Source organism: Trachurus japonicus, chromosome 3 (genome assembly GCF_045865225.1).
Source record: "Trachurus japonicus isolate A0001 chromosome 3, Traja_1.0".
In the NCBI taxonomy this organism is placed as follows: Eukaryota; Metazoa; Chordata; class Actinopteri; order Carangiformes; family Carangidae; genus Trachurus; species Trachurus japonicus.
In genome coordinates this window covers 28,061,499-28,075,702 of record NC_140909.1, presented here as the reverse complement: position 1 = coordinate 28,075,702, position 14,204 = coordinate 28,061,499, and positions in this window count along the sequence as shown.

Here is a 14,204-nt window from a genome sequence, read left to right as displayed (position 1 = left end):
GGCACTTTTGCCCACAACATCACTTCACTTTGTGCTGGGATCGTTATGTGAGAACGATAGGCCAATCGAGCTGTACTCTGCCAATTTTCTCTGGTCAAGGCAGCTTGGACACGTTGACAATCAACAAAAACCTCATTCCAACTTTTCTCTAAAGAAGTGTAGTTAGTTCGGTGTGAGTTTGGGTGTTGTCTATTAAAAAGTTCTTCCCAACAGTCGCCAATCACATTCATACCTAAAATGGCCTTTTTGTCACCAATAAAGGAATCTCGAACTACCACTACACCGCGGGCTGGGACTTGGACTCCCCCAACCTGAAAGTCTGCAACAATGTAACCGGTGTAGGGAATGCTTAATCCGTTTGCTGCCCTGAGTTTGAGCCAGGACAGTGCTCCTCTCTGTTCTTTACCTTTAAAGAGTTTATCACATAAGCTCTCACTGAAGAGGGTAACTTGGGACCCCGTATCAACTAAACATTGTACGTCTACATCATCTACTTTAACAGTCACTTGTGGGCAGATTCCCGAGATTTTAACATCATGATTGGAAGGGTCAGCTTTGGGGGATCCGGATACCTGACCCACGGCGGCCGGAGAAGCTAAAAACCCCGAGAAGTAGGTCTAGATGAGCAATTGCGGCTGAAATGCCCAGGTTCATTGCAGTAATTACAAATCGGACGCCCTTGGGAGTCCCATCTATATTTTGAAGGGCCAGCTACAGCTCTAGCTCTGTACCCATCCCGGTTAGAATTGGGTGTGTGTGTGTCAGAGTGTGGAAGTGGTGGTGTGTGTATGGTCGGTTTGACATTGTCTTTGAGTTCTGCCAAAATAGTCTTTGTCATCTCTGACATGTGTTCTTTTACCTCTTGGAGGATCTCGTTCCGCAGCTCTTGCTTCCAGTCCACTGTAGGGGATGAAGTGTGGGTACCTGTTTGTGTACTGCTAAGCAGGTGGTCGGCAGCCATTGTTCGTCCCGTTCCTCCTCCAGTGCCATTGCTTCCATTTTGACTTCATCAAAGGAGAGTCTCGGCTTCTTCCTCACTTGACGTCGTAGCTCTTGTCGAATGGGGCCTTCTCTCAACCCCATGATAAACTGATCCCTCAACAGGATATCTCCTTCACCAAGGCCGACATCTTCCCTCTGTCTCAGTCTGGAGAAAAGTTCTCTCAAACGTAGGGAGAATGATCTCAGGGTCTGTTGAGGTTCTTGCCTACAGTTAAAAAACTGTGTGCGGAGGGTGGAGACATGAGTGTTATCACCATACAACACAGTCAATACATCAAATATCTTCCTTGGTGTGTCTCTACATGCCCTCTCTAGAGTCAGAATTTCTCTTCTTGCTTCTCCATCTAACAAGCCCAGTATAAAATCTGCTTTCTGTGAGTCACTGATGGGCTGTAAATTTACCATAGTCTCCACTTGTTGTCTCCATTCTCCTAATTTAACTTCTGAGCCTTCACCATTAAACTTTTGTATCCAAGGGCCCCCCATAAAAAATGGCATCATCATATGAGGCCCTGCGACCTGTGCTTCACCCGGCATGCTGGATGGGCCAGCTACTCAACCCAGAAGAGATCCTGCCAACAACGCCAAATTGTAACGGGTGTGAGTTGTAAGTTGTGAATAAAGAATAAAGATAAAAACTGAATAATGGTCTCTTCTGGGGAGCCACTGGCCACAAACAAGCACGGGCAATAGTTACAACGGAAGATATTTATTAAAACAGGGCTATATTAGAAGCAGGCTGAGAATGATAAAAACACAATAAAAAGGAGTCCATGGAGTAGCTACGACGAGAGGGAACAGGTGGTGGCAGAGCGCAGTCCAGTTACGATTCAACTCCAAGCTCGTGTCCTCTCCCCTTCAGGTGCGTGGGTCCAGTCCCGGCGTCACCTCCAACTATCATGTAGTACAGAGAATAACCAGTCAACACTCTGGGTTTAAACCGGAGAAACCCCTTTTAAAATAATAAACTAAATCAACATGTAGCCATAATTAAATAAATCAAAGTCAAACCAAAACAATGGGCTACATGGAAAGTAAAGTCCAAAACAAACAATAAACAAAATCAAGGGGTTTCTCTGTCTTCCCGTCTGTATAACAAGTGATGAGGGGAGTGGAATAAAAGCGGTACTTAGCTCGGAGGAGGGGCAAAGCTCACTTATACCCCTCCACGTTTCCTGCGTTGCGTCTCCCCTGTATCCTGCAGCCGACCAGCGCCGTCTGTGGCTCGCTCCGCCGCTGCGTTCCCTGTCGTCCGGCCGTAGGCTGGATCCTGCTCTCTTTCCGTCGTCCTGCTCCGTGAGTCGCGCCGCGCTCTTTGTCTGCTCCTGTCCCGTCTCGTCTCTCTCGTGTTCTTCCCGTCGCTCCCCTTTCACCTGTCCAGACCCCGCCTCCTCTGTCCCTCCGCCAACCGCACACCTGCAGTCTCCCGGACCTCTTCCAGGGCAGTCCTGACTGGCGCCAAAAGCCTGTGGAGACAATTAACAAACAGCGCCCCCCACTGGTCCCACACAGGGGCATAGTCACCCTGTGACAAAAACTTTGCAAGTTGATTTCGGTGTGCGCTCCTAAATTTTCTGCTTGCGCCCCTAAAATTTTAAGTTAGGGGCCACTGTGCTCCTAGTGAAAAATGTTAGTCTGGAGCCCTGATATATTTTTTGGGATGAGAGCCCAAACCAGACTGTGGCAGGACACCTAACCCTCTGCAGCCTGTGGAGCCAATGTTTCACTTTATGTTGTTGGTAAATAATGTTGTTGTAAAAGTAGTATTTACATTTTTACTTTTATGTTTCATTAGATATATTTTTTGTAAGAACCACAATTGATAAATGTAGGTTATACTGTATATTTCAGTGAATAACTAGCCTACTTGTTCTTGAGCATTTGTTCAAGATAAATGTCTTTGCTAATTCCAACATGCTTTTCATTTATTGGGCAATGTCTTCTTTCTTGCAGTGCCAGAATCTCACCTCTTTTTAACCTCAGACTGTCACAATGATGTATCAGATTTCACACTGCCTCATTCTTTCAGTTTTACAAGACATAGGCTATTTGACTTTCCCAATGATCAACGTATACCAAACTGAACCAAAAACCATAACCACAAAACCGTGAACTGAACCGAACCGTGGATTTTGTGAACTGTTACACCATCAGTTATTATTAATACATGAAAAATCAAAATTGCTAACAGACAATGCCAGTTTGAAATAACCTCTGATGAAGCAAATGAAGGTGCAGTACTTGCTCCCTCCATTCTAAAGTCTTCATCATCTCAGCATCTACTTCATGTCTGGAGTCGTCACTGAACAGCGGCAGATTAATCAACTTCAATCACATTTTCAAGGTAAGATTACCAACTCCTCATGTATATTACTATGTCTACAACAAAGCATGATAATTTTGATAGACATATGCAGCATTATTATTATGTGCAGCAGGAAAGAAAATAGCTCCTAATCATACTAAAACAAAAGGAAGAAGAAACAAGAAAGGAGGTTCATTAGGATAATTTTGTCAGTTTGTAGACCTAATGCCAAATCTGTCTGTTTTATCTTTTATGTGTGATCCCATTACATTTGGATGCTAATACTGAAGCAACTGGACACACCTAAACTCCCCATATAGCTGAATTTAATTAGACTGGGTCAGCTATCATAACGGTTGCGTTGTGGTGGTAGGCACGAGCGAATTCTTATCACCGTCTCCAGGGCAACTCCAAATTACTCTACTCTCAGCTCTGCTTTACTCGTCTGCTCGATCTACACGTCTCTTCGATATCGTTAATAATCAATATTTGTAAATATTTTTTGGAATTTTAAATCTGTAAATATATCATTATTAAGTATAATCAGTTCGTTTTATTGTAGTTTTGTATTCAAGTTTAGACAACAGGTAAGTGAATTCGCTTTTACTCAATTGTGTCCATATTAACGTTAACGTTTCCTTGGATTAACGGCTGAAGTAACATGTTAAGATCTGATGGTGTTATAGTTACAACATACCGTAGTTATGTTATACTCAGACAAGGTGTCACTAAAAAAAAAGCAACCAAGCTACCTTTATCGTTACCATCAGCAAACAAAGATTTGTGCCCGGTAACGATAAAGGGCTAGTGTTTACAACACGACCAAGCCAACGTTAACGCTAGAAGAGTTAACCGTTACCGTGAAAACGACATATAAAATGTTAGGTTACGTGTGTCATAATAAGATTAAGTGAACGTTAAGGTAAAGCAGTTGTGCTAACGGTTATTTAAATTGACAAACTGACAACGTTAATCTTATTTGTTTCACTTGCCTCACGTGACTGTTAACTTACTCGCCTTGCCTCGAACGCTTGCCAGTCCTAACCATAGCCCTACAGAAGACAAAAACCCGCTTTTAGCCATAATAATGATCCACAAAGCCACTAAATGCCATAGCCTGACGCAGATGGCTAATTTAACGTACATAAGTTAGCAAACTTTAGCAGAGTTTGCAGACTGCGCCCGCGCATTCCCAAATACAAATCAATTAACGCTTGCGTGCGATTACGTTAAGTATGTGAACACGCACACACAAGCATGATAAATAAATAATCTATGCATTATTATTTTTGGCCAACTTACCTGTAAGCGTGAATATGTCAACGGCCGTCCCCGACTCAGCCTGTGCAAGACCTGCAGGATTTCCCCTTTTCGTCTTCTTCTGTTGATTTTAATGGCGGCCGGCATCCGGTTTACAGGTGCATTGCCGCCAGCTCACAGGTGCACTGCCGCCACCTACCGGACTGGAGTGTGGTACATTCAGTTAGCAGTAATAAAAAAAAAGTAGGCTAAATAAAATAAAAATAAAATAAAATAAAATAAATAAGTAATAATAATAGTAACTAAACCCTGTCCATTAATCCTGTTTTCCTCAGGTACTTTCTTACACACTTTCCCGATCGTTGCAGCAGGTTTCCTATAGTAAAACTCACTTTTTCTATTTGCAGGGCTGCTTTCAGTTCTCTCAGCATGTTTCCCTGTTATGTGTAGTGTGCTATGGGCCCTATGCACAGCTTCACTCCTTCATGCTGCTCCTTTATTTCCTGTTTTACATTATTGGACAAATTGATTAATCCATTGACCATTGTGGCTACTCAGACACACCTGGATTAACCAATTTGTCCAATAACATAAGACAATAATCGTAGTAAATAAAGGACCAGCATTAAGTTCAGGAAGAAGTGGAGCTGTGAATAGAACCTGAGCCCTGTATGCCCTTGCCTGAGGCAGGTGATGATGCAGGATTCCTCTAATTACTGCTCAGTCTTAACCCATTTAATCCCAAATTGTTCCCAGACATGAAAAAAATCAAATTCAAATCATGTGCCATTAGCAGATAATCAATCTTTTTTTTTTTTTTTTTTTAATTTTCATGAAAACATAGGTGAAAGTGTGTTTTATAGTCAGCCACAATTGTGACCGGTGGGATAATATGCATACTAATTTTACATATCCATCATAGCTATCAAATTTTTTATATTCCAACTTTTTTTTAGAGCAAAACAAAAAGACACCTATAAACATCACCATTGTCACTTGTGCAACATTTAAGACATAATGTTGTAACTTTGTTGTTGGATTTACATTTTAGTGCAATATTGCTTTAGTGTGCTTTTCGTTTTACCATTATAAATGAAAATTTAAACATAGGGGGGTCACTCAGAATAGATGTAACCTGCATAACCTCAGTCTTACTTTTGTTCAGGTTCAAATATAATTTCAAAAGACCTAAAGCCAACATGATTACAAAATGTACATTTTAACAAATCTGATGCAAGCTTTTAAAACAAATTTTTAATTAAAAAAAATCATAAATTGCTCATCTTGCCAACCCTTATTTGTCACTGAGCCATCATGTATGAGACTTCCTTTCAACAACTTGTCTGTAGAAGAGACACTTAAACCTGACTTGCTCCTCTTCTGAAAAACTCTGACATGTCAAACTTTAGGATGTGTTAGCGGACTAATTAATCTGTTTAACCATCAGAACTATGACACATGAAACTGTAAACACAGCTGATCGATTGAAAAAAAATTACCACCCAAGTGAATTCACTTTCTGTGATTGAGAGCAGGTTCTTGAATGTAACTCGGTCAAAGTCAGACGTATCCTCACAATGTTTTGCAGTTCTGTTAGGTCATGCATGATGTACATGCTGACAAAGTTAGACATGTCAAACTGGTACTGGAGAAAATCGCCTCATTACTTTCCTCATTTCACAACTTTGGCAGCTCTGCCACTCGTCTTTTTGCCACTCAGTGAGCGTTCTGCAGTTACTTCTGAATACCGTGACGTCATTTGCATACCCTCTATTGGCCTGTCTCACCCTTATAGTCCATATCACAGTCAATTGGGACAGTGTCTATTTCACTTTGAGAAATAGGTTAACTGAAATGCTTTAGGGTCAGTGAGGTCCAACATAATGTATTTGATTCAAATGTCTTTTGTTTTTTTTTTAAAGGAAAAGAGTAGAAAGTTACACTGTGTTATCCTACCGGGCACTATTGATGACATCAACAGTTTTACACATTCTGTGATCACACTAAACACAGTTGAATGATTTCAAATGAATATGTCAATACTAGACACCTTAAAGATGATGTGTCCCAAAAATCTTGTCTTATCTTTGTCAACCTTCTTTATTGACCTCCTTTGGGGAGGCTTTGATGCAGCCATCTTCCACGGATCGTGCAACCAGGAAGTAATCAGCTCTGATCATGTAACAATTGAACATATGAAACTGCACATATGTGATCAGAAGGGTTTCTTGCTTCAGTATTTTTGGAAACATGAGGATACTCCACTTACTAACCTTTTTAGGGCCTTTCTACTGGAAATATCTTTTGATGGGATTAAATGGGTTAAAGGCTGCACAGTGCTTCCCCCAGCAGTCAACACAAAGGCACAGTGTGTTATTTAATTATAGATAATAATAATAATAATTATAATCATTATAATTATAATAATCTAATTTATATAGCACCTTTTATACAAAACGTCCATCTCAAGGTGCTTTGAACAAAACATCTAGACAATATTAATCAAAAACAGTCAAATGATAATAAGACACAGTGATAAACAATAAAACAATAGCCCTTCTGTGATGAAATGTTCACTGAAAAAGTTTAGACAGCTAATTAAGCCCAAAAAAACAAAACAAATACCATCAATGTACTAAGCAAATATATTGGCCACACATTCCTGGTAGATGTATGTATTTAGTGTAATGGATTGCATTTTATATTCAACGCTATTCATTTGGACTGCATTATTTCAATGGGCTAATACTATGCAGTATTGCAGAGTTTTGCTGTGTGTTGCTCCCCATCAGTTCCAGTATGCTCATGTTTTTTTATTTCCCTTTCACTTTCAGGTGTGTTACAGTGTGTTGGCACTTTCCGTTAGAGGCCAGGTAAAGTGCAATTACTTATTATTGTTGTTTTGCATTTACCTGAGGTCACGTGCCCCTTATCTAGGCACAGAGCAGGCAGGCCTCTGAGTCGGAACTTTTGTCTTTGTTGTGCTGCTTGTGAGAGAGCATGGCCAACACCAGTAACATGCCATCATATTGGACTCTGCGGCGAAAAGCAAAGGAGAGAGTAGACAGAAATTTGGCGTTAGTCAGTTCAGATAACAGAACAGTACCTTCATTGGCTGAGGCAGTGTCTTCCTCTATTGCTGAGTACAACAAAGACATATTTATGGAATGCCAACCTGAAGACGAAGAGCTGAGATCTGAAGACTCGGATCATATGAGTGATGTCTTCTTTGATGCCTGCGAGTCATTTGTCTCAGATGACGATCTGGAAACCTCTGACGACGAAGACTGTGACCACCTGCGAAGGAGTCTGGCAAACTGGGCAGGAGAGCACCAAATTCCCCATGCTGCTTTAAATGATCTCCTGAAATTGCTCACACCATATCACAGTTCTCTTCCAAGGGACTCCAGGACACTGCTTGGTACGGTGCGGTCTGTGGATGTCTCTGAAAAAGCTGGTGGACAGTACCACTACTTTGGGGTGCTTAATGCAATCAAGCCAGTACTGAATGCCAATAAAGCCCAGCTTCGACCACACATGTGTCTGAATTTGCAAACAAATATTGATGGCCTGCCACTGTTCAAGAGCTCGACAACACAGCTATGGCCCATCCTGGGACGTGTGCAGAACTTCCAGGGTGATCCTGTTGTTCTGGGGCTGTTCTGTGGCACCACAAAACCGAAGTCAATCCATGAGTTCCTCGAGGACTTTGTCAATGAAATCAAACAGTTGGAGGGTGGTTTTGATTTTGAGGGCCTGAGTCTTACATTGAAGCTCTCTTCAATGGTGTGTGATGCACCAGCTTGTGCATTCATTTTTTTTTTTTTAAAGTATATATTTTTTGGCTTTTTATGCCTTTATTCGATAGGACAGTTGAGAGTGTGACAGGAAATGGGAGGCAGAGATGGGGGGAATGACATGCAGGATAGGGCCGTCCGACGCGGGACTCGAACCGGGGCCGCCTGCAGCGAGGACTATAGCCTCAACACATGGGGCGGGTGCTCTACCAACTGAGCTAAACACCGCCCCGAGCTTGTGCATTCATAAAAAATATTAAGGGTCACACTGGCTACTTTGGCTGTGGCAAATGTACACAAGAGGGGGTCTACACCGAGAACAGGGTGTGTTATCCCGATATCCACGCCCCTCTGAGGACATATGAGGACTTCGAGCAAATGATTGATGAAGAACACCATCTTGGCCCATCTCCCTTGCAACAAACATCCCTGGGAATGGTGTCAGGGTTTCCTCTCGACTACATGCACCTGATCTGCCTCGGTGTAATGCGGAAGCTTTTCATGCTGTGGCTGAGGGGTCCTCTCACCTGCCGGCTTTCCTCTCAAAACATCACCAAACTGTCTCAAAGACTGACAGATACGAGAAGCCATGTCCCTCTCGAGTTTTCTCGGAGACCCAGGGCACTGCGAGAACTGGATCGGTGGAAGGCAACTGAGTTCAGGCAGTTTCTCCTTTACACAGGACCTGTTCTTCTGAAGGGCATTTTGAACAACGCCATTTATCACAATTTCTTGCTGCTGTCTGTGGGGATCCACATTCTCATCAACTCAAGACTCACTCAAGACTGTACAGAGTACGCAAATGCACTTCTGACATCCTTCGTGCAGCACTTCGGAGAACTCTATGGCAAAAAGTACATTTCATACAACGTCCACAATGTGACACACTTGGTGGAGGATGTGAAAAGGCATGGCGTGTTGGACAACTTCAGTACCTTCCAATACGAAACCTTTCTGCACAGGCTCAAGAGGCTTGTAAGGAAACCACAGTCACCACTCAGCCAAATCGTCAGACGACTGTCAGAGACCCCCCTGTGGCAAACCTGTAACAAAAACAGAGCACTGGAACTGAAAAAACAGCACTTGTCTGGTCCCATACCTGAATCGTTTAGAGGTTTAGAGGTAGCCCAGTTCAGTGAGGTTAGAACCAACCGCTTCACAGTAAAGCTGGACCAGGCAAATAGATTTGTGTCCAGTGGGGGTTCTGTTGTGAGGGTTGACAACATCATCTCCTACAGAGGTGAAACGTTCATTGTCTTTAGCAAACTGGCTGATCAAGGGTCATTCTTTGACTATCCACTACCATCAACAACACTTGGCATTAGAGTTGTGGACTTACCGGTAGTCTGTGAGCCAACCGACGTGTGCAAAATCGAATGCATGGATGACAAGCTGTTCCTGGTGCCCTTTGAGGGGAAATTTGTTTCCATTCCCCTCTTACATTGAACCCCTCTTCTGTTTTATTTTCAGTTCTTTATGTTTTGTCTGTGTTTCTTATTTTGCGTTGATTGTGGCCTTTAAACCTGGTGTCTGTCAGGTCACAATGTACTCCCTGGTTGAGTTTTTAAAAGAGCAATCCACTGCACCAGTTGCCAAAGAGTGGCTAGATGGTGCCTTTGCATGGTGGCCACCTTACAACTGCAAAGCGGCGCTTCTCAGGAGCATAAAGGCCAGGGAGGCGCCACAGCCAGAGAGGGGATGGGCACGCCATGAAGTCCGTGTCTTATACGAGTCAGGTAATCTGAAAAACAAAATACAGTTTGTTGAACACATGAAATCCAAACCTATAAGCATAATCTATTAACATTACAGAAGCACTTTATGCACCTTCTACAACAAGCAGTTCCAGCCACGTTTTCTGGCCAACTACACATTTAGAACATTCTAAAATCTCTCAATCCAAACTACTGACTGGGCCGTCTTATCTCACAGTCTGTGGGTTAGTAGGCAGTCCAATTACCAAACAGTGGAAAAATGACTTTTTCATAGTATGTCCCCTCTAATATCCCCCACAGATGTACTGGACAAGATTGTCCAGAAATGGACGTCTTCTTGTGAGACATCCGATTTAAATTCCGACGTGGAGGGAGAAAAAAAGACTAGGTAGGTTGTCATTCATACTTCAGAGTGAGAATTAAGTACCAGGGAAGCTTGCAGTTCTGATAGTCCTCCAAGACATGTGACTTTGTTCTCAGTACTACCAGATTCCATAATCATAGGGCACACATTTAAACACAAATACAAGGATGTATAATCACTGGTTTAAGTAGTTGTTAAGTTGTCATCAGACTAACTAATCTGTAAAACAGTTATGTAGTGGTTTTATTTCAGATTAATCTACTTTACAAAATTAATATTGTACACATACTGGAAATGTGCTGCCACTGAATTATGCCATGTATTTTGATATAATACCATGTAACAGAAGTGTAAATTGTGGTATTTGCCATACAACTGAAATGTTTTTCATATTGTCTAATGTCTGCTCAGTCCTCCTATTGTTTACATTTGCAGAAAAAGGACAAAGCCACATTGGTGGAAAGAAGATGGGGATGAGGATAGTGGCGACAATTTGTCAATTAAGAAGAAGAAGGCCCTGATTCAGTTTCCATCACCTCCTACACCCCCAACCCCTCCAACACTGACAGCTATGTCCAAAAATAACAGTAAGTGGTATCCACTGCAGTAGTTCCTAATTGTTAACCACAAAACCAACGTTTCGACCATGATGGTCTTCGTCAGGGTGTGGCACACCCTGACTGAATGTGTCACACCCTGACGAAGATCATCATGGTCGAAATGTTGGTTTTGTTCATACGATCTTATTAAATAATTTTGCATCCAAGGCTCAGAGTGTGCTACATCCATTCTCCTCTGTTAATTTGTCATCACGGTTTGTGAGCACCTCATCTACGTCAGTGTGAATTCTCCTCCCCCTTAAGGACTGGCTGTTTTACACTGACATGCAATTTTAGGTCTGTACGACACGCATAAAAAAATATTTTTGATTGGGATATTAATTGTCAAATGTAGCAGTTACTCTAGAAGGACACATTTCCCCTTTGTCAGAAAATAGTAAGGACTAAAAAAGAGAGAGAAGCCATGACAAGAAAAAAAATGATATCAAAACCAACAATCATGTCTTTTGTAAAGTGATTTATGATTTGTTATTTGTTCCTCACCTGTAATTAGTTCCAACATTAGTTTCAAAGCCGCAGCTGACCAAGAAGAGAAAGCCTGCAGGAATGCAAAGCTCCAGTAAGTGTAAGTACACTCAAGTCATCATACATATTAAATTTCATATTTTAATACTCATAACAGCATGGCATTTAATCATGTCACAGAAACAGCTAAAACTTCACAGTGGCTCTTGAGCCATGAAGTAAAACATTAAGAGCAACTCTTCTATGTCTGTTAGCAGGTTCAACCCTACCTAGAAAGAAGCAGGCTGTTCTCAGGACGACCTACAAAAGTAAGACACTTTGTGATTTTCGTGGCGTGGATTCCCATTTTAAGTAATCTGGGGTCTCATTTATAAAACTGTGCGTAGGATCCAAATGCCAAGTTTTGTGTGCGCCAAAAAATATTCAGATTTATAAAACCATGCGCACACACATTTGTAAGCAAACTTCCCTTTATAAATCAGTGTTCCTACAAGTGTGCGCAGATGAATCAGCTTCGCATCCTGCCCTGCACACGCCCCTTTTCAACCACAGATGGTCAATGCAAACTATCACATGAATGCGATCTGCATGTAAATGAGCCTGACGTGCTCTTGTTCTGTCGGTGTGAATTGGCTGCAGGTGTGAAAGTGGCAACGTGACATGATGCTGCAGCTCAACGGCGTCAGAGACAGAGTGCACGGTGGTGTGGTTTCGAAACCATGCCACCATGCTGGACTCGGTTCGGCACATCGTTACAACAATGACAACAGTTCTAGGGAATCTGAAACAAGTTATTAACCTGTCATCATCATTGTCCTAGAAGACCCTCTCCCTCCTTATTCTCCTCCAGCAGTGCCATGGTGCAGCATTACCCACGTACATTCTGAAGAATTAACAAACATGACGCTTTTCTTTATGCTGGTTTTTGTGACGAACAGCATTAAGTAGGACTGATAACAAGAAAACAGAGTGTAACGATTACTGGATTTTCCCCAGGCTTTGATATTTAATTGACTCTCGATCATATGTTCACAGTAGCATAGGATTATATCTAGTTATTTACACCATGTTAGGACTGGATGCTTTATTTCATGGAGTCACGCCGTCCTCTCCTCCGCCTGCGCTCTGGGAGTGGACAATACGACGGTGAGACGATGGTGATTAAATATAAAGAAGGAATTTTGATTTTGAATTTTCAGTTAGATTCTAAGAAGATGTTTCGAAAACACTAGTCCAATGCAAAATAACGCTCTTGAATTAAATCACCGTGGTAACGTGGATCTAACGCATACGGGTTGAAATTAAACATATGAAGTGCGATAATAAAAACATAATCGTTCTTCTCACTCTACATTTCTTTAGTCTGACTTCAGTTCACCACCACACCGTCTGTGTCGACAATTCCCCTTTTTCTCCAAACCATGCGTAGTAGTAGTTTGCTTAGGGCTGCGCACATTCTGCCATCAAGTGTGTTTTTTATAGATCACAACCTTGACGTGGAAAGTCACGTATGCCACTTTCAGGCCCCATTTTGTGCGTACGAAACGGTTACAAATGAGACCCCTGGCCCCCGGAACCGTTTAAAAGATGTTGCTTTACACCAATTATTTAATTCAATCTGATATACTTGAAAATAACTGATTCAATAACAATAACAGAAAATGTTAAGATTAAAATGAATAATAATTCAAATAACCACATATACAAGACCTATTCCAAGGTAACACAATTTCTAATCTTAAGTAACAGATATAAAACAGGGTTTTTGTATGAGGGGCTTGTTACAACGAAACTGATTTACACATCACTACCTGTATTAACAGCTCCTAGACCACCTCAAGACAGGCAGGCAGGGTTGACAACCATGCCAGCCTACCAGGGTAAGACCACAATCAGTTCATAGCAGAAAAACTACATGCTTTTTGGTCAAATGATACACAACTCTTTTGGCAATAATTTGTGACACCTTTGTCTCTTACAGACCTCAGTCAAACTGAAGACCTCTTCCAAGGTGAGACAAGAGTTATTACAGAAATCAAAAGGGTTTTTGTGTGAGGAACTCACCTGCTTTGCTTAACTGCTTGATTTGTCATGACAAGCTTAATTTCAAACATCATTAACAGCTGCCAGTCCACCGCGAGCCCGGCAGGAACACAGGCCAACCTACCAGGGTGAGATCACAATGAGTCAATACTAGAAGCTATGTCTTTTTTTTTTGTCATATGATGCACAACTCTTTTTACAATAATGTCTGACACATTTGCCTTTACAGATCTGAGTCAAACCCAAGACCTCTTCCTAGGTGAGACAAGAGCTATTACAGAAATTAAAAACGGTTGTGTGTGAGGGATTCAACTGCTTTAATTGTTAAGCTTGTTATAATGAAACTGATTTGCACATCACTACCTGAATTAACAGCTGCCAGTCCACCACGAGCCCGGCAGGAACACAGGCCAACCTACCAGGGTGAGATCACAATGAGTCAATACTAGAAGCTATGTCTTTTTTTTTTGTCATATGATGCACAACTCTTTTTACAATAATGTCTGACACATTTGCCTTTACAGATCTGAGTCAAACCCAAGACCTCTTCCTAGGTGAGACAAGAGCTATTACAGAAATTAAAAACGGTTGTGTGTGAGGGATTCAACTGCTTTAATTGTTAAGCTTGTTATA